We start from the raw sequence: 21,947 nt of genomic DNA, 5'->3' as shown, positions 1-21,947 counted from the left end.
TAAAGGTGTTGGAGAGATTGGGGATACAAGGATCATACCTAAATATAATAAAAGCAATATATAGTAAGCCGACAGCTAACATCAAACTGAATGGAGAGAAACTCAAAGCCATTCCACTAAAATCAGGAACACGACAAGGCTGTCCACTCTCTCCATACCTCTTCAATATAGTGTTTGAAGTTCTAGCAATAACAATAAGACAACATAAGGGGATCAAAGAGATTCAAATTAAAAAGGATGAAGTTAAACTTTCGTTATTTGCAAACGATATGATAGTATACATAAGCGACCCCAAAAACTCTACCAAAGAACTCCTACAGTTGATAAACACCTTTAGTAATGTGCCAGGATACAAGATCAACTCCAAAAAATCGGTTGCCCTCCTATCAACAAAGGATAAAAAAGCAGAGAGGGAAATCAGAGAAACATCACCTTTCACGATAGCCACAAACAGCATAAAATATCTTGGGGTAACTCTAACCAAGGAAGTGAAAGACCTATTTGACAAGAACTTTAAGTCTTTGAAGAAAGAAATTGAGGAGGATACAAGAAAATGGAAAGGCCTCCCCTGTTCTTGGAAACGCAAATCAAAACAATTTTGAGATACCATCTTACACCTGTCAGAATAGCTAAACTTAAAAACACCAATGAAAGCCTATGCTGGAGAGGATGTGGAGTGAGGGGAACACTCATCCATTGCTCGTGGGAATGCAAACTTGTGCAGCAACTGTGGAAATCAGTTTGGTGGTTTCTCAGGAAACTGGGAGTCAACCTCCCTCAGGACCCAGCAATTCCACTCTTGGGAATATACCCAAGAGATGCCCTATCATACTGCAAAAGCATTTGTTCAACTATGTTCATAGCTGCGTTATGTGTAATAGCCAGACCATGGAAACAACCCAGGTGCCCCTAAATAGAAGAATGGTTAAAGAAGGTGTGGAACATATACACATTAGAGTTTTACTCAGCAGTAAAAAACAATGACATCTTGAATTTCGCATGCAAATGGATGGAAATAGAAAACGCTTTACTGGGGAAGACCAGCTAGCCCTGTTGCACTGCTGAGGAGCTCTTCCCAGAGAGGTGAGTGGGTGCTTGCCTGGGCCGCCTGCCTGTCCGGGAAGAGAGCACAGCCCCTCCCCCCTCAGCTTCTGCGGCAGGGTCTTCGGTGTTCCACGGGACCCCTCTCTGCCCCCAATGCTGCTGGCCCTTTTGTCTCCTGGGTCCGGGGAAGACCAGCTAGCCCTTTTGCAGTGCTGAGGAGTTCTACCCAGAGAGTGCTGAGGAGCTCTATCCAGAGAGTGCTGAGAAGTCCTACCCAGAGAGTGTTGAGGAGTTTTATCCAGAAAGTGCTAAGGAGTTTCATCCAGAGTGGAGGAGATGGGCAGGCGCCAATGCAAGAATTCCTCCAACAACCTGGAAGGCAACATGACAACTCCAAAATCCAGGGAGCTCGAAACTAGAAGAATTGAACACCCTACTCCAGAAAAAAATAGAAGAAATCGACTCTAAGCAGATCTTTATGAAAATAATAGAGGAACTTAAACAGGAGGTGAAAATCTGCTGTAAAGAAATGGAAGATAAGTATAACAAAAAGATTGAGGAAATGAGTAAAGAAATGGAAGAGAAATGTACCAAAAAGTTTGAAGAAATGAGTAAATTCGTAAATGAAATTCTGGGAAACCAAGAAAAAACAATCAAACAGGTAATGGAAACACTTCAATATTTGAAAACTGAAATGGAGTTAATGAAGAAATCACAAACCGAGGGCCAGCTGGCTATGGAAAATCTAGGTAAATGAACAAAGACTTCAGAAACAAGCATAACCAACAGAATACAAGAGATAGAAGAAAGAATTTCAGACTATGAGGACACCATAGAGAAATTAAACATTCTGACCAAAGAAAACTGCATATCCAACAAATTCTCATCACAAAACATTCAGGAACTGTGGGACACAATAAAAAAACCAAATCTAAGAATAATAGGAGTAGAAGAAGGACAAGAATTGCAGATCAAAGGTCCAGAAAATATACTCAACAAAATTATAGAAGAAAACTTCCCCAACCTAAAGAACGATATTCCTATGAAGGTTCAAGAAGCATACAGAACACCAAATAGATTGGATCCAAAAAAAGCATCCCGTCGCCATATAATAATCAAAACACAAAGCATTCAGACTAAAGAAAGGATATTAAGAGCTGCAAAGGAAAAAGGTCAAGTAACTTATACAGGTAAACCTATCAGACTTACACCAGACTTCTCTATAGAAACCATGAAAGCCAAAAGGTCCTGGATAGAGGTACTGCAGAAATTAAGAGACCATGGATGCAAGCCCAGACTACTATACCCAGCCAAGCTATTGTTCACTATCAACGGAGAAAACAAAATATTCCAGGATAAAAACAAATTTAAACAATACGTAACTACTAATCCAGCCTTACAGAGAATACTAGAAGGAAAATTACATCCCAAGGAATCCAACATTGCCAACACTGACTACAATAATTCAGACATCTAGCGACCCTTCACTAGCACAATCCAAAGAAGGAAAACACATACACTCTATTACCCCCCAAAAAAATGACTGGAGTCAACAACCAATGGTCATTAATATCTCTTAATATCAATGGACTCAATGCACCTATAAAGAGGCACAGACTTAGAGATTGGATACAAAAACAGGATCCAACATTCTGCTGTTTACAAGAAACACACCTCAACCACAAAGACAGACACCTACTCAGAGTAAAGGGTTGGGAAAGGGTTTTCCAAGCAAATGGACCTAAGAAACAAGCGGGTGTGGTCATTCTAATATCTAACAAAATCGACTTCAAACTAAAATCAATCAGAAGAGATGGAGATGGACATTTCATACTCAAAACAGGAACAACTCATCAGGAAGAAGTCTCAATCCTGAATATCTATGCCCCTAATGTAAAGGCACCCACATATATAAAAGAAACTCTTCTAGAACTCAAGGCAGTCATCAAACCACACACGCTAATAGTAGGAGACTTCAACACTCCTCTCTCACCAATGGACAGGTCAATCAGACAGAAACCAAACAGAGACTTAAGAGATTTATTGGAAGTATTGAATCAAATGGACTTAACAGACATCTATAGAACACTCCACACAAATAGAAAAGAATATACCTTCTTCTCTGCAGTTCATGGAACCTTCTCGAAGATTGACCACATACTCAGTAACAAAGCAAACTTCCACAGATACAAAAAAATATTAGTAACCACCTGTGTCTTGTCAGATCACCATGGATTAAAATTAGAATTCAACAACAATGCTACACCCAGGAAGTCAACAAACGCATGGAAGTTGAACAGTCAACTACTAAATCACCCCTGGATCAAGGAAGAAATAAAGAAAGAAATTAAACTCTTCCTTGAATTTAATGAAAATAAAGACACAACGTATTCAAACCTATGGGACACTATGAAAGCAGTGCTAAGAGGAAAGTTAATAGCACTAAGTGCCCAATTAAAGAAAACGGAGAAAGCACACATTGGAGACTTAACAGCACACTTGAAAGCTCTAGAAAAACAGGATGCTGATTCACCCAGGAGGAGTAGAAGACTGGCAATAATCAAACTGAGGGCTGAAATCAACAAAATAGAAACACAGAAAACAATCCAAAGAATCACTGAAACAAAAAGCTGGTTCTTGGAGAAAATCAACAAGATTGACAAACCCCTATCCAAATTAATCAAACGACAGAGAGAGCACATGCAAATTAATAGGATCAGAAATGAAAAGGGGGACATAACCACAGACACAGAGGAAATTCAGAGAATCATTAGACCTTACTACGAAAGTTTATATGCCACAAAGTTGGAAAATGTAAAAGAAATGGACATTTTTTTAGATAAGTACCATATACCAAAGTTGAACCAAGACCAGGTGAACAATCCAAATAGAACTGTTAGTCATGAAGAATTAGAAGCTGTTATCAAAAATCTCCCTACCAAAAAAAGCCCAGGACCAGATGGTTTCAATGCAGAATTCTACCAGAACTTCCAGGAAGAGCTAATACCTATACTCCTTAATGTATTCCACAATATAGAAACAGAAGAGTCATTGCCAAACTCCTTTTATGAAGCTACAGTCACCCTAATACCAAAACCACACAAAGACACAACCAAGAAAGAGATTTACAGGCTAATCTCACTCATGACCATCGACGCGAAAATTCTCAATAAAATCCTGGCAAACCGAATCCAAGAACACATTAGAAAAATTATCCATTATGATCAAGTGGGCTTCATCCCAGAGATGCAGGGATGGTTCAACATACACAGATTTATCAATGTAATCCATCATATAAATAAACTGAAAGAAAAAAACCATATGATCATTTCATTGGATGCTGAAAAAGCATTTGACAAAATTCAACACCCCTTTATGATAAAGGTGTTGGAGAGACTGGGGATACAAGGATCATACCTAAATATAATAAAAGCAATATACAGCAAGCCGTCAGCTAACATCAAATTGAATGGAGAGAAACTCAAAGCCTTTCCACTAAAATCAGGAACACGACAAGGCTGTCCACTCTCTTCATACCTCTTCAATATAGTGTTTGAAGTTCTAGCAAAAGCAATAAGACAACATAAGGGGATCAAGGGGATTCGAATTGGAAAAGATGAAGTTAAACTTTCGTTATTTGCAGACGATATGATAGTGTACATCAGCGACCCCAAAAACTCTACCAAAGAACTCCTACAGTTGATAAACACCTTTAGTAATGTGGCAGGATACAAGATCAACTCCAAAAAATCGGTAGCCCTCCTATACACAAAGGATAAAGAAGCAGAGAGGGAAATCAGAGAAACATCACCTTTCATGATAGCCACAAATAGCATAAAATATCTTGGGGTAACTCTAACCAAGGAAGTGAAAGACCTATTTGACAAGAACTTTAAGTCTTTGAAGAAAGACATTGGAGGAGGACACCAGAAAATGGAAAGACCTTCCCTGCTCTTGGATAGGGAGAATCAGCATAGTAAAAATGGCAATTCTACCAAAAGCAGTCTATAGATTCAATGCAATTCCCATCAAAATCCCATCAAACTTCTTTACAGACCTTGAGAGAACAATAATCAAGTTTATATGGAAAAACAAAAAACCCAGGATAGCCAAAACAATCTTATACAATAAAAGAACCTCTGGAGGCATTACCATCCCTGACTTCAAACTGTATTACAGAGCAACAGTATTGAAAACAGCTTGGTATTGGCATAACAACAGAGAAGTCGACCTATGGAATCGAATAGAAGACCCGGGTATTAACCCACAAACTTATGAACACCTGATTTTTGACAAGGGAGCTAAAGCTATACAATGGAAGAAAGATAGCATCTTTAACAAATGGTGCTGGCATAACTGGATGTCAACCTGTAGAAGAATGAAAATAGATCTATATCTATCACCATGCACAAAACTCAGGTCCAAATGGATAAAAGACATCAACATTAATCCGACCACTTTGAACCTGATAGAAGAGAAAGTGGGAAGTAGTCTACAAGATATAGGCACAGGAGACCACTTCCTAAGCAGAACCCCAGGAGCGCAGACAATAAGAGAAACAATAAATAAATGGGACCTACTGAAACTGAGAAGCTTCGGTAAAGCAAAGGACACTGTCAGTAAGACCAAAAGGCTACCTTCTGACTGGGAAAAGATCTTCACAAACCCTGCAACAGATAAAGGTCTGATCTCTAAAATATACAAAGAACTCAAGAAACTAGACACTAAAACTCTAATTAACCCAATTAAAAAATGGGGGTACTGAACTGAACAGAGAATTCACAACAGATGAACTTCGAAGAGCTAAAGAGCACTTAAGGTCATGCTCAACCTCCTTAGCGATCAGGGAAATGCAAATCAAAACAACTTTGAGATATCATCTTACACCTGTCAGAATAGCCAAACTCAAAAACACCAATGATGCTGGAGAGGATGTGGAATGAGGGGAACACTCATCCATTGTTGGTGGGAATGCAAACTTGTGCAGCCACTGTGGAAATCAGTTTGGCGGTTTCTCAGGAAACTGGGAGTCAACCTCCCTCAGGACCCAGCAATTCCACTCTTGGGAATATACCCTAGAGATGCCCTAACATACTACAAAAGCATTTGTTCTACTATGTTCATAGCAGCACTATTTGTAATAGCCAGAACCTGGAAACAGCCTATGTGCCCCTCAATAGAAGAATGGTTAAAAAAGTTGTGGAACATATACACATTAGAGTTTTACTCAGCGGTAAAAAACAATGACATCTTGAATTTTGCATGCAAATGGATGGATATAGAAAACGCTTTACTGAGTGAGGTAAGCCAGACCCAAAAAGAGTAACATGGTATGTATTCACTCATAAGTGGATTCTAACCATAATTAAAGGTCTTTGAGCCTATTATTCGTGATCCTAGAGAAGCTAAATAAGAAGATGACCCTGATGAAGATTATTTAGCTATCCGCCAGGAGGTAGGAAATAGACAAGAGTCCCAGGTAACCTCGGGTGCATGGGGGGGAAGGGTTGTCAGAAAGGGAGAGGGTTAGAGAGAAGGGAGTAGGGGAGGATTGGGGAAAGATCGGGGGACTGGGATGGGGGGAGGGAGGAAGGATGGATATGGGTGCGGGGGGCCATCCTGACCAGCAGGAATGAACGCCACCAAAACGAGAATTCCTTCTCTGGTCACATCTTTATTTGGAGCATTCCCTTGAGGAAAATTGGGGGAAGGGAAGATAGAGCAGGGACGAGAGAAAGCTTAGAGAGAGAGCATTGGGCCCCGAGGCAGCTGCTTTTAAGCGGTGGAGAGGCTTGAACGCTGTCCTCATTGGTTAATGCCTTTCTGCTGGTCTGAGCATGTGCAGGCAAGGGTGCTCAGCCCCACGTGGCTACCTCCAAACTGCAGTACCACCTGTGCCTCCAGGTGGCTCCCAACATCTCCCTCTTCTCTTGTTAATAAGAGCAATAAGGCAAAACTATTCTTCAATCTGGTCCCCACCTCATGATGTGTGGACCGATTAAAGAAAAGAAAAGCAAGACACACCCTTCCCGTGCAATGGGACAACTACTTCCCTGGGAGTGTTAGGGCTGTGTCTGCACACCCTCCGCCTATGCATACCTTCCTCCATGCTTTGTGGGACTATCTGGTCCCTAGAGGGTACAAAGGCTATGCATGGCTAATTGCCTATGAGCTCTTTAGAAGCTGAGAGTCAAACTTGGGGTGAGGATACACATACCAAGACTGCCAAGGCCTGTGTCACAAAGACCTTGTCCCACCTCACTTGGGCTAGCAGGTAGCACACCAATCAAAGACATACAGCACTTCCACCTAGACACAGCATGCCAAGAATATCTCTGCTCCCACCCATTCCCAAGGAAGGAAAAGGCAGAATAGAGTCAGTCAGAAAATTGTTAAGAGATAAGAGGTTGCACAGGGTGTTGCTCAAGTCGATGGTGTGAAACAGCTGCTCTTGGCACCGCTCAGAAGGTCATCTCTGCTGTCTTCGCATGAATCTTCCACAGCAGGACACTCAGCATCCACTGGGTCATCTTCTTTATCTCTCTTGTCAGTCTTGCTGGCATCCAGATGTATGTCAGCATTCCTAGAAAAACATAAACAAAACTCTCCTCCCAAATAAACATTTAAGAGTACTAAAAACTCTCAGTGTAAAAATTCAGCACAATCAGTACTGGAAGTAGGCTGGTTTTGAACTTAGAGATCTGCAGGTCTCTGCTTCAAAAAGCAAATCTTGTTTGCCTGTACCAGCAAAATTTTGAATTAAAATTAAGTTTATAGAATGCAAGAGAAATCCTTTCTCTGGGGGAAGCTGTCACTGGTAGTGTAGTCCCCCTCTTATGTCTAAAAACCAAAGCAGTTGTCACTGGGAATTGAACTCAGGACCTTTGGAAGAGCAGGCAGTGCTCTTAACCTCTGAGCCATCTCTCCAGCTCCACTATTCAGATGAAAAAACCTCTAGGTAGCATTGTTTATTCCACCCGTTGCCAGAGGCAAAAGGTAATGGTAACCAGGTTGACGCGCCTTTATTATGATAATTAGGACCAGTTCTTTGAGGGAGAATGGGCGTAGACCATCGATCATCTACTACTTCCTGCTGACAAAGGGGCGATGTTTGGGGGATAAATGTTTTTATCTGACTGAATTTTTGGCGACAAATGTTTTTATCTGACTAAATTCTTGGCGGCTGTGGCTGAGCGGCAGCAGCAGACAGCGGCGGTTGCCCCGCCTCTGAGGCCCATTGTGGCGCGCTCCGCATGGCCCAAAGGCATGGCTCCGCCCCGGGCCGTGCGCGGGCTCGCCTTTATCCCGTAACTGCAAACTGTACCTCAGCCTCACCTCAGGCATTGAATTCGCACCGCCAAGCTCCGGCAAGGGGGGCATCCGCCCACCCGTGGGGGGGCTTCTCCTGCCCAGTCTGCCCGCGCGCGGAGCCCCGTTCTCTGGGAACTCATCTCCGCCCGCCCATGTTGCTATGGAAACACAGTTCAGAGTTTGGCCCCTCTCCGTCTTTAGGTCTTTAGCGGCGCTGCAGCTCACCACGCAGCTTCCGCCTCTGCCTCCCGAGTGCTGGGATTAAAGGCGTGCGCCACCACCGCCGGCTACTTCCTCAAACAAAGTTAAAGTTTTCTGTACGTGAGAGCCAGAGACTGAGCTCTCTTATCAAAATTAGGCGAAAATCACCTCCAAAAGCTCTGTGGCTCTTTAAGAATAGGGAAGGCAGTCTTCGAACTCGATCAAGCCCGCCTCCCTACGAGACTGTTGCCTCCAGTCTCTAACAGCGAGTACGCAGGTGGACGGAGAAGGAGCGGAAGCCGCGGTCTCCCGTACCCCATCGTCCTCATAGTCCCGCCTTAGTTACCTCGCCTTTTTTGCTGCTGTTCACATTCCTCCTGCACTGAACTTAAGGGATTTTTCTTCCCCGTTGCTTTCTGTACCTTCTTTCAGATACCTTAACTTTGATTTTTTTTGTATTTTCTTTTCTTTTTAGGCCTATCCTTTGAAATTCTTTTCCCTCCCCTTTCTGGAGGAATTCAACCGACGTCACTCACCGCTCCACGTTCTCAGAGTTCTGAAATTCACGGCTCTCTGTGTCCTGGTGTCTGATCTCAGCTTTTTCTCCCGGGCTTACAGCACATTGCTGGGCACTTTCTTCTCAGGGTCCCCCGGCGTAGTTGTCAGGGTCCCTCAGCGTCCCGGGGTTTCGAGCACCAGTTGCGGGGGGCCATCCTGACCAGCAGGAATGAACGCCACCAAAAACGAGAATTCCTTCTCTGGTCACATCTTTATTTGGAGCATTCCCTTGAGGAAAATTGGGGGAAGGGAAGATAGAGCAGGGACGAGAGAAAACATAGAGAGAGAGCGTTGGGCCCCGAGGCAGCTGCTTTTAAGCGGTGGAGAGGCTTGAACGCTGTCCTCATTGGTTAATGCCTTTCTGCTGGTCTGAGCATGTGCAGGCAAGGGTGCTCAGCCCCACGTGGCTACCTCCAAACTGCAGGACCACCTGTGCCTCCAGGTGGCTCCCAACATATGGGATCAGGCAAGTATATACCTCAACTAAGGGAATCATTTTAGGGTTTACAAGAGACTTGATTATAAAGGGGATCCCCCGTCCAAGGAGAGATTCCCAGATGGTTCTCTGGACAGAGGAGAGGGTGCCTGAACCGGCCTTGGCCCACAACCATACTGATGAATATTTTGCATGTCACCATAGAACCCTCATCTGGAGATGGATGGAGATGGAGGCTGAGAACCACGTTGGAACACTGGACCTAGCTCCCTAGGTCCAAATAAGAGGCAGAAGGAAAGAGAACGTGAGCAAAGAAGGCAAGGGCAGAGGAAACCTTCATCCGACGTTGGATGGCGATACAGATGGAGACCCATATTGGAACACCGAACTGAGCACTCCACGGTCCAAATGAGGAACAGAAAGATGAAGAAAATAAAAAAAGTAATCAGGACTGCTAGGGATGCGATCACCCACTGATACAAGGGAACTGATATAATGAGAGTTCACCAAGGTTTGTTGGACTGGGACTGAACGAGGTCGTGATCCAACGAGATTCTCTGAATGTGGCTGGCCCGGAGCCTTTTTGAAAAGCCATTGACAATGACACTGGGACTTGCTTCCTCTGCATATACTGGATTTTGGCGCTCCAGTCTGTTTATACTCTCACCTTTCCTGGACCTGGAGGGAGGGGGGAGGAACTTGAACTTCCCACAGGGCAGGAAACCCTGACTGCTCTAGGGGATGGAGAGGGAGGAGGAGAGGGAGTGGGGGGAGTGAAATGGAAACTTTTATAATTTAATAAAAAAAAAGAAATACCCTGGGGAAAAAAAAAAAGAACAGAGAAGTTGACCTATGGAATCGAATAGAAGACCCGGATACTAACCCACAAACCTATGAACACCTAATTTTTGACAAGGGAGCTAAAGGTATACAATGGAAGAAGGAAAGCATCTTAAACAAATGGTGCTGGCATAACTGGATGTCAACCTGTAGAAGAATGAAAGTAGATCCATATCTATCACCATGCACAAAACTCAGGTCCAAATGGATTAAAGACATCAACATTAATCTGTCCACTTTGAACCTGATAGAAGAGAAAGTGGGAAGTAGTCTACAAGATATAGGCACAGGAGACCACTTCCTAAGTAAGACCCCAGTAGCACAGACAATAAGAGAAACAATGAATAAATGGGACCTGCTGAAACTGAGAAGCTTCTGTAAAGCAAAGGACACTGTCAGTAAGACAAAAAGGCTGACTTCTGACTGAAAGAAGATCTTCACCAACCCCTCATCAGACAAAGGTCTGATCTCCAAAATGTACAAAGAACTCAAGAAACTAGACACTAAAACTCTAATTAACCCAATTAAAAAATGGAGTACTGATCTGAACAGAGAATTCACAACAGATGAACTTTGAATGGCCAGAAGACACTTAAGGTCATGCTCAACCTCCTTAGCAATCAGGGAAATGCAAATCAAAACCACTTTGAGATACCATCTTACACCTGTCAGAATAGCTAAAGTCAAAAACACCAATGATAGCCTATGCTGGAGAGGATGTGGAATGAGGGGAACACTCATCCATTGTTGCTGGGAATGCAAACTAGTGCAGCCACTGTGGAAATCAGTGTGGTGGTTTCTCAGGAAACTGGGAGTCAACCTCCCTCAGGACCCAACAATTCCACTCTTGGGAATATACCCAAGAGATGCCCTATCATACTACAAAAGTATTTCTTCAACTATATTCATAGCTGCACTATTTGTAATAGTCAGAACCTGGAAACAACCTAGGTGCCCCTCAACAGAAGAATGGTTAAAGAAGGTGTGGAATATATATATATATAGATATATACATTAGAGTTTTACTCAGCGGTAAAGAACAATGACATCTTGAATTTTGCATGCAAATGGATAGAAATAGAAAACGCTTTACTGAGTGAGGCAACCCAGACCCGAAAAAAAGAATATGGTATGTACTCACTCATAAGTGGATTCTAGCCATAGTTAAAGGTCTTTGAGTCTATAATTTGTGATCCTAGAGAAACTAAATAAGAAGGTGAACCTGAAGAAAATTTATATAGTTATCCTCCTGGATAATAGAACTAGGCAAGATTGCCAAGCAAACTCGGGTGCATGGGGGGTGAGGGGGTAGAAGTAAGGGAAGATGGTTAGGGAGAGGGGAGAGGGTGAAAATTGGGGATGGCTTGGGGGAATGGGAGGGGGGAGGGAAGAAGGATGGTTATGGGAGCAGGGAAGTTTATATCGCAACTAAGGGAGCCATTCTAGGGTTTGCAAGAGACTTGATTCTGGAGGGGTTCCCAGTAAAAATTAAATAAAAAAAACAAATAAATAAAAACAAAAATAAAAAAAAGAAAAAGAAGACGCTTTACTGAGTCAGGTAAGCCAGACCCAAAAAGAGGAATAAGGTATGTATTCACTCATAAGTGGATTCTAGCCATAATTAAAGGTCTTTGAGCCTATTATTCGTGATCCTAGAGAATCTAAATAAGAAGGTGACTCTGAAGAAAATTCAGGTAGTTTTCCTTCTGGAGATTGGAAATAGACAAGAGTCCCAGGTAACCACGGGTGCATGGAGGGGGTGGGAAGGTAGTTGGAAGGGGAGAGGGTTAGAGAGAAGGGAGCAGGGGAGGAATGGGGAATGCTCAGGGGACTGGGAGGGGGGAGGGAGGAAGGATAGATATGGGTTCAGGGAAGAATATATCTCAACTATGGAAGTCAGTTTAGGGTTTACTAGAGACTTGATTGTAAATGGGATCCCAGGTCCAAGGAGAGATCACCAGATTGTTCTCTGGACAGAGGAGAGGGTGCCTGAACTGGCCTTGGCCCATAACCATACTGGTGAATATTTTGCTTATCATCACAGATCCTTCATCTGGCAATGGATGGAGATAGAGATGGGGACCCACGTTGGAACACTGGACTTAACTCCCTAGGTCCAAACGAGAAGCAGAAGGAAGGAGAACGTGAGCAGGGAGGGCAAGATCAGAGGGAACCTTCATCCAGCGATGGATGGCAATGCAGACGGAGACCCACATTGGAGCACCGGACTGAGCCCCCCAAGGTCCAAAGGAGGAGCAGAAGGAGGAAGAACATGAAAAAGGAAATCAGGACCGCAAGGGGAGCGATCACCCACTGATACAAGGGGACTGATCTAATGAGAGTTCACCAAGGCCAGTTAGACTAGGACTGAACAAGCACGTGATCCAACCAGATTCTCTGAATGTGGCCGGATTCTCTGAATGTGGCTGGCCCGGAGTCTTTCTGAAAAGCCATTGACAATGACTCTGGGACTTGTTTCCTCTGCATATACTGGATTTTTGGGGATCCAGTCTGTTTGGATACTCACCTTCCTGGACCTGGAGGGAGCAGGGAGGAACTTGAACTACCCAGAGGGCAGGAAACCCTGACTGCTCTTAGGGATGGAGAGGAAAGAGGAGAGGGAGTGGGGGGAGTGGGAGGGTGTTGGGAGGAGGGGCGAAAATGGAAACTTTCATATTTTAATGAAAAAAAAGAAAAAAAAGAAAATGCTTTACTGAGTGAGGTAAGCCAGACCTAAAAAGAGGAATATGGTATGTACTCACTCATAAGTGGATTCTAGCCTTAATTTAAGGTCTTTGAGCCTACAATTCGTGATCCTAGAGAAGCTAAATAAGAAGGTGAACCTGAAGAAAATCATATAGTTATCCTCCTGGGTATAGGAAGTAGTCAAGATTGCAAGGCAAACTTGGCTGCACGGGAGGTGGGGGAGTAAGGGGAGATGGTTAGAGAGAAGGGAGTGGGGGAGGATTGGGGATGGCGTGGGGGAATGAGATGGGGGGAAGAAGGATGGATATGGGAACAGGCAAGTATATATCTCAACTAAGGGAGCCATTTTAGGGTTGGAAAGAGACTTGTTTCTGGAGGGGTTCTCAGGCCCAAGGAGAGGTCCCCAGATTCTTCCCTGGGCAGCAGGGGAGAGGGTGCCTGAACTGGCCTTGGCCCATAACTATACTGATGAATATTTTGCATATCACCATAGAACCTTCATCTGGCGATGGATGGAGATAGAGACAGACACATATTGGAACACTGGACTTAACTCCCTAGATCCAAATGAGAAGCAGAAGAAGGAAAAATGTGAGCAAGCTGAGCAGGACCAGAGGGAACCAACATCCGACGATGGATGGCGATATAGACGGAGACCCACATTGGAGCACCGGACTGAGCCCCCAAGGTCCAAATGAGGAGCAGAAGGAGGAAGAACATGAAAAAGGAAATCAGGACCGTGAGGGGTGCATTCACCCACTGATACAAGGGGACCGATCAAATGAGAGCTCACCAAGGCCAGCTGGACTGGGACTCAACGAGCATGTGATCAAACAGGATTCTCTGAATGTGGCTGACATGGGGGCTGACTGAGGAGCCATTGACAATGGCACTGGGTCTTGTTTCGTCTGCATGTACTGGCTGTTTGGGATCCTAGTCTGTTTGGATGCTCACCTTCCTAGGCCTGGAGGGAGAGGGGAGGAACTTGAACTTCCCACAGGGCAGGAAACCCTGACTGCTCTTTGGACTAGAGAGGGAGGAGGAGAGGGAGTAGGGGTGGGAGGAGAGGGAGTGGGGGAAATGGAAGGGTATGGGGAGGAGGGGAGGAAGTGGAAATTTTTATAAACAAACAAATAAAAAAAGAAATCTGGAACATGGAGAATGGTAACAGATCTAAGAACTGTCAAAAAGGTAATTCAACCTATGGGCCCTCTACAATCTGGAATTACTTTGCCTTCCCTATCAGCAAGGAACTGCCCATACCTCGTTCACTAACAAAAATCATGGTGTCTACACAGGGTGAGCAGGATAAGAGAAAAAAAGACTGTCAAACCTTACCAAGACAAGGTAAGATGTTTTTGAAAATTTTCATGCCTCTGAAAATGGTCTCTCGGTTACTCTAAGCCTTAATGAAAGTTTGTTGATTCAATGTTGCAAATGAGACTTTGGGTGATTGCACAGGTAGCCAGTTGTCTCTGTCATTTATTGGACATTTTAGAAGTTGTTTCATTGCACTTACTGTTTACTCAAGTAATATTGTTTCCCTTCTCAGGTCTTTGATGGAATTGAAGACTAGATAGTTGTAGCTATTTTCCACTTATGACTTGGCGAAGTTATTTCTTAACCACTGAGCCATCTCTCCAGCCATTGGTCAAGCTATTTCTAACCTAAGACTTAGACTCCTTAGGACAGAATTAAAGCATTTAAATTATGTGTCTTGATTGATAATGCTTATGCTGGTTGTAATTCTAATTTTTAAACTTGATATTTGTTCTTATTGTATATAGTTTGTGTTACGCTTAGAACTCCCTTATTTAGACAAAAGGGGGAGGTGCTGTGGGAATTACTTCAGCCAATAAGCTTTAAGAAACCAACCTACCTAGGTGTGGTCTCTTATACTATAAATGCAGCTGTAAATTTTGCACGCTCACTCTCTCCCAGTACTGGATTCGGTTCCTGTTCCCCATTCATGCATAGGACTGTGATCTGTAAGTCTACCTCTAAATATATAACCCTTTATTATATTCACAATTCTGAGCTAGTGTTGGATTACTTCACAGCATCCATCTTCACTTATCTGTCTTACTTACGGTTTCTATTGCTGTGACAAAGCGTCATGACCAAATGCAACTTGGGGAGGAAAGGATATATTCACCTCTCAGCTTGCAGTCAGTACAACATCCAGAAAACTCGGAAGAATACAAGGCAGAAATCTGGAGGCAGGAAATGAAACAGAGGCCTTGAAGAAATAATACTCATTTTCTTGCTCCTCATGGTTTGCTCAACCTGATTTCTTATACAACTCAGGACTACCTTATCTGCAGTAGCAACTCTCACAGTAAACTGGGCCCTCATACATAATTCATTAAGAAAATGCGCTACAGACTTGCCTTTAGGCCAATCCTTCACAGCAGTTTTCCCCAATGTCCCTAGCTTTTGTCAAATTGACATTAGGAGATAAGTCACTGAGTAAGTGCTTGCTGTACAAGGATAAAAACATGAATCTTTTCCCCAGCACCCATGTAAAAAGAGATTGGAAGATCCTTGGGTTTGCTATTTATCCAGTGTAGCCAATTGGTGAAAGACCCTTCCTCAAAACTAAGGTGGAGAGCAATAGCCAAAGACACTTCGTGTTGTCCTGCAACCTACATGCATTAGGAAAGGTATGAGCACCCACACAAACATGCAGACAATACACTCACATCATCTCAAAGGTAGTGTTAGCAGACTTATTGTCCATGAACCCCTTTGTCTGTTCTTCTCATCATAGCTTCATTGGTCAAATCTCCTCTCTTTGTCCTTCACCTCTCTCTATTCATCTCTTTTATTAGCATATACAGATGGGTGGTTCAGCCTATGCTGTTGGTATTCTCAGAGCCTCGACTTTTGCACTAACACTGCTATCAAATCGATAGCAAGACTCTACTTATTTCTATGTCTAATGCTTTCTTCACTGTTATCTATAATTGTACTTTGACTCATTAGGGACACAGAAAAGAGCAAGTACATGTGGCTGGCCGGAGTCTTTCTGAAAAGCCATTGACAATGGCACTGGGACTTGTTTCCTCTGCATATACTGGATTTGCGGATCCAGTCCGTCTGGACACTCACCTTCCTGGACCTGGAGGGAGGCGGGAGGAACTTGAACTTCCCACTGGGCAGGAAACCCTGACTGCTCTTAGGGATGGAGAGGGAGGAGGAGAGGGAGTCGGGGGAGTGGGAGGGTGGTGGGAGGAGGGGCTGAAATGGAAACTTTTATAATTTAATAAAATTACAAAAAAAAATACTGACAAATCTGTGTGCTTCAAACATCTTTATGATTAATTTTACTTAAATGTGATGTAAGCATCACCTCATCTCAGACTGAAACCAGAATAACTACCAGCTGCAGCTTACATCTGTCCTCTGTCTGATCATGAGTCATCTGTGTAGTCTAAGTACTCATATAAAGCTGTTAAGACATGCAGTAAAGGGTTCAATAAATGTGTATAAGAATAACAGCACTGGGGTAATCTGGATGTATTTCCAGACATAGTCAGTCTTTAATCCACAGCTAAAGCTGTCATTTAAAATAGAATACAGTTCAGAAAAAGCATACCTCTCTTTATGGCCCTTTGAAGACCAAGATTTTGCACTGGATTGTCCATAGTGCTAGCTGTATTTTAGTCTTAAGAAATGATTAGGCTGTCCTAACCTGTTAGACTATAGACCCTAGGTGGGTAGGACCCAGACAAAGATCATATTGCCCTATTGCAAGATCCTCTTAAACAAATTAAGTTTTCAGAGGAAATTGTGTTAGCCCCAAAAGAGTTTTGTATTTTATGTGTATGTTTGTATATCAGGTGTGTGTGTGTGTGTGTGTGTGTGTGTGTGTGTGTGTGTGTGCATCAATTGTCTTACTGAATCACTCTCCACCTCACTTTTTGACACAGGGCTTCTCACTGAATTGGGGATTGATGATTTGGCTACACTGACTAGTCAACAAGCCCCACCAGCAAGTCCCAGGGATCCTCCTGTCTCTGTCTTCCCATCACTGGGGTCATATAAGACTTTATGACTTGGATTCTGGAAGTTCCAAGTTCCAGGTCCTCAGAGTTATGTGAATAAGACGTTTCGTTTGTCTTGGTTTGTCATTCTTTAAAAGTATAAAGGATCCTGTACACTGACCCCTTCATCACCAACACCACCCCACCACCCACTCCCCTCCCAACCAATCCCCATGGCATCAGAGATCCCTGAGACATAGACAAATGAAGCAGAAGAAAAATATAACAGATCTTAAAATTTGGGCAAACTCATTAAGTAAACAGCAGTTAGAACACAGTGACCTCTCCTTGTTTTCAAGTACTCTGTGTACTTTGGTTGGGATTTCCACACAGCACTCTTTACATTGGCTTGACTTGACTTTGGTTTGTCGCTGAGGAGATGAGACCAAGTGTTAGTTCTAGAAGTAACAGTGCAGGATCTGCTGGGGAAGAAATCAGAGACAAGATCTTCACAAACCCCTCATCAGACAAAGGTCTGATATCAAAAATATACAAAGAACTCAAGAAACTAGACACTAAAACTCTAATTAGCCCAATTAAATATGGGGTACTGAACTGAACAGAGAATTCACAACAGATGAACATCGAATGGCCAAAAGACACTTAAGGTCATGCTCAACCTCCTTAGCGATCAGGGAAATGCAAATCAAAACCACTTTGAGATACCATCTTACACCTGTCAGAATAGCTAAAGTCAAAAACACCAATGATAGCCTATGCTGGAGAGGATGTGGAATGAGGGAAACACTCATCCATTGGTGGGAATGCAAACTTGTGCAGCCACTGTGGAAATCAGTGTGGCGGTTTCTCAGGAAACTGGGAGTCAACCTCCCTCAGGACCCAGCAATTCCACTCTTGGGAATATACCCAAGAGATGCCCTAACATACTACAAAAGCATTTGTTCAACTATGTTCATAGCAACACTATTTGTAATAGCCAGAACCTGGAAACAACCTAGATGCCCCTCAATAGAAGAATGGTTAAAGAAGGTGTGGAACATATATACATTAGAGTTTTACTCAGCAGTAAAAAACAATGACATCTTGAATTTTGCATGCAAATGGATGGAAATAGAAAACGCTTTACTGAGTGAGGTAAGCCAGACCCAAAAAGAGGAATATGGTATGTATTCACTCATAAGTGGATTCTAACCATAATTAAAGGTCTTTGAGCCTATTATTCGTGATCCTAGAGAAGCTAAATAAGAAGGTGAACCTGATGAAAATCATGTAGCTATCCTCCTGGAGATTGGAAATAGACAAGAGTCCCAGGTAACCACGGGTGCATGGGGGGGGTTGTTGGAAGGGGAGAGGGTTGGAGAGAAGGGAGTAGGGGAGGAATGGGGAAAGCTCGGTGGACTGGGATGGGGGTGAGAGAGGAAGGATGAATATGGTATCAGGGAAGAATATATTTCAACTAAGGGAGTCATTTTAGGGTTTACAGGAGACTTGATTATATATGGGATCCCAGGTCCAAGGAGAGATCCCCAGATTGTTCTCTGAACAGAGGAGAGGGTGCCTGAAACGGCCTTTACTGATGAACATCCATACTGATGTTCATATCCATACTGATGAATATTTTGCTTATCACCATAGAACCTTCATCTGGCGATGGATGGAGATTGAGACAGAGACCCACATTGGAACACTGGCCTTAACTCCCTAGGTCCAAACGAGAAGCAGAAGGAAAGAGAACGTGAGCAAAGAAGGCAAGACCAGAGGGAACCTTCATCCGGCGATGGATGGCGATACAGACGGAGACCCACATTGGAGCACCGGACTGAGCCCCCAAGGTCCAAATGAGGAGCAGAAGGAGGAAGAACATGAAAAAGGAAATCAGGACTGCAAGGGATGCGATCACCCACTGATACAAGGGGACGGATCTAATGAGAGTTTACCAAGGCCAGTTGGACTGGGATTGAACAAGGACACGATCCAACCAGATTCTCTGAATGTGGCCGGATTCTCTGAATGTGGCTGGCCCGGATCTTTCTGAAAAGCCATTGACAATGACACTGGGACTTGTTTCCTCTGCATATACTGGATTTTTGGGGATCCAGTCTGTTTGGATACTCACCTTCCTGGCGTTGGAGGGAGGGGGGAGGAACTTGAACTTCCCACAGGGCCGGAAACCCTGACTGCTCTTAGGGATGGAGAGGGAGGAGGAGAAGGAGTGGGGGGAGTGGGAGGGTGTTCGGAGGAGGGGCGGAAACAGAAACTTTTATAATTTTATAAAATTACTTTCTCATAAAAAAAAGAGTCTGAATCTCAACAAAATTTGTTGTTACAGTCTTGAATCTCATGTTTCCTACAGTAACCCTCATGAGGGAATGTAATATTCTGACTGTTAGCCTACCACAAATCCATATTTTTAAATATATGTTTTATTTATATTTTGAGAATTCCATGTATGTGGAAAATAGAAATGTGGTACATATACACTATGTAATACTGTTCAGCTATAAAGAAAAATGAAATTTGCAAGTAAGTGGGTGCAACCAGAAAATACTAAGTTGAGTGAGATAGCCCAGACCCAGAGTAACAGACAGCACATGTTCTCACTCACCTGCAGTTCATAGAAACATGCCCATGCAGGCAAGACTGAAGGGAGTCAGTGATTGTCGTTACATGCTGATTCATTTACATATATATATATACATTTGTAGCAACAATGACTAAAGAAGGTGGGGCCTTGAATTTGGATGGAGGGAGAGAGAAGAAATTATGCATTTCTATTTTAGGATAGATAGACAGACAGATAGATGACAGATGAAAAGGAATAAAATAGCAATAACAAACCCACTCCAGTCAAAACTCCATCTGGAAGAGTCCTTCCTCAGAAATCTCATCAAACAGAACTGCTCAAGTCCCTGAACAACTTTTATTATGCCCAGTGCAAAATTCTACTTTTCTCTCTACATCCAAAAAGCATTATCAATTTTTATGCCTTCAAAGAGCTTTATAGATTTTTGTGCATGTTTTTATGGTGAGATTATAAGTTTGGATATTATTTTTAGCTGGATCCATGTTTCCCAGTGGAGTATTTTGGAAGAGCTGATGGTCTAAAACTTTGGTTGAAGTTGGTCATCTGATTGTTCTTTTCCTGTGAACCTTTGGTGATCACTTCATAACCCTGAGTTATTAATACAAGTAGGTTTAACTAGACCTCAATCACCTTTTCAACATATTCAGGCTGATCTGTGTAGCATGAGGGACCTGTTTGTTGGGGTTTCTGTCTTCCCAGTTCCCAAGCCTGGGAAGCCCCAAAGAAAATCACACAGACATCTCCATAAATTATAAATTGATTGTCCCATTAGCTCAGGCTTTATATTAGCTCTTATAACTTATATTAACCTATTATTCTCATCTATGTTAGCCACATGGCTCAGTATCTTTTTTTGGCCAGGCAGGTCACATCTTGCTTCTTCCGTGATCTGGGCAGGAATGTGGAAGGAGCTTTCTTCTTCCCAGAATACTCCTGTTCTCATTGCCCCACCTCTACTTCCTGTTTGGTTGTCCCGCCTATACTTCCTGCCTGGCTACTGACAAATCAGCATTTATTTAAAACATAATTGACAGAATACAGACAATTCTCCTGCACCAGGTCTGCATAGAGCTAATGACTACACCAACCAATATCCATTTATGTTCCTTAGGATGCATCCAATGAGAGAATACCCTGGAAGAAAAAGCTAGACAAGTTATGACTTTAATTGAAAGAATGTAGGTGTGTTTGTGTTTGTGTGTACGTGTGTGTGTGTGTGTGTGTGTGTGCTCACAAATGTTTGTATACATTATTGAGGCAGGGTCTCTCATTTGTACCTAGAACTTACCAACTCTGGTACTTATACTAGTCAGCTTACTCTGGAATACACCTTTCTCTATATCTCACATGCAGGGGGATTACAAGCAGGCCACCACATCTGCCTGGTTTGTGTGCAGTGGATCTGAATGCAGCCCTCACACTTACTCTACAAACACTTTACATTGAGCCATCTTCCCAGTTCACAAATTAGCCAAATTCCTAAGTAAAGGACATCCTTGTGTCTGAAAAGACCTCATGTCCAAGATCAATGCACATGGAATGACAAAAGAAAACAGTAGCCTGAAAGAACAGGTGGACCACAGACACTTTAACCAGTAATCTATGACAGGTCACCACAGACAACACGTGGTACACCCAGGACTCCAAAATAAAGTGCAATAAAAATGAGTCCAGCTCTAGTCTTGGGGAAAGGACTGTCAAAGAAAATATCCTCCTGCTTTATAATAGATGTGTGATTACATCATGAGCACAGAGCAAGTTTAGAAATTCCTCCCATAACTTTTACAGTTGGAGTCCTGACTTTGAAGGGTGTATTTTCTTTCATCAGATCCTTTAAGTTTCTTAGCTTCCCCCTCTTCTTTCCCTCATCACCTTCACAGTTACCACTGGGTAAATGGTTTTTCACAACCATATACTCCCCACTATGATTTTCCATTCAATCTTGCCACACACCCACAGAAATGAAGTCAATCACCAGAGACAAAATCTTTTTTAACATATTTTTTGGTTTGAGGAAATTAATACATACATACAATAAAATTTGATCATATATTACCCCCGATTCTCTCGTCCAGATTCTTCGTAATTCCCCAACATGTCTTCAAGCCAATTTCATGTCTTATTTTTGTAATGCCCACTAACTCCATTTAGTACTGTACACAATTGAATGCATGTGGAGCCATCTTGTGGAGCATGGAATCCTAACAGTGAGCACATCTTCAAAAGAAGTACCCTTGAAAACATCACTACCAGCGTTCCT

Source organism: Myodes glareolus, chromosome 2, assembly GCF_982192425.1.
Source record: "Myodes glareolus chromosome 2, mMyoGla1.1, whole genome shotgun sequence".
Lineage (NCBI taxonomy): Eukaryota > Metazoa > Chordata > Mammalia > Rodentia > Cricetidae > Myodes > Myodes glareolus.
The sequence above is the reverse complement of the archived record's forward strand: the minus strand, read 5'-3'. Positions refer to the sequence as shown.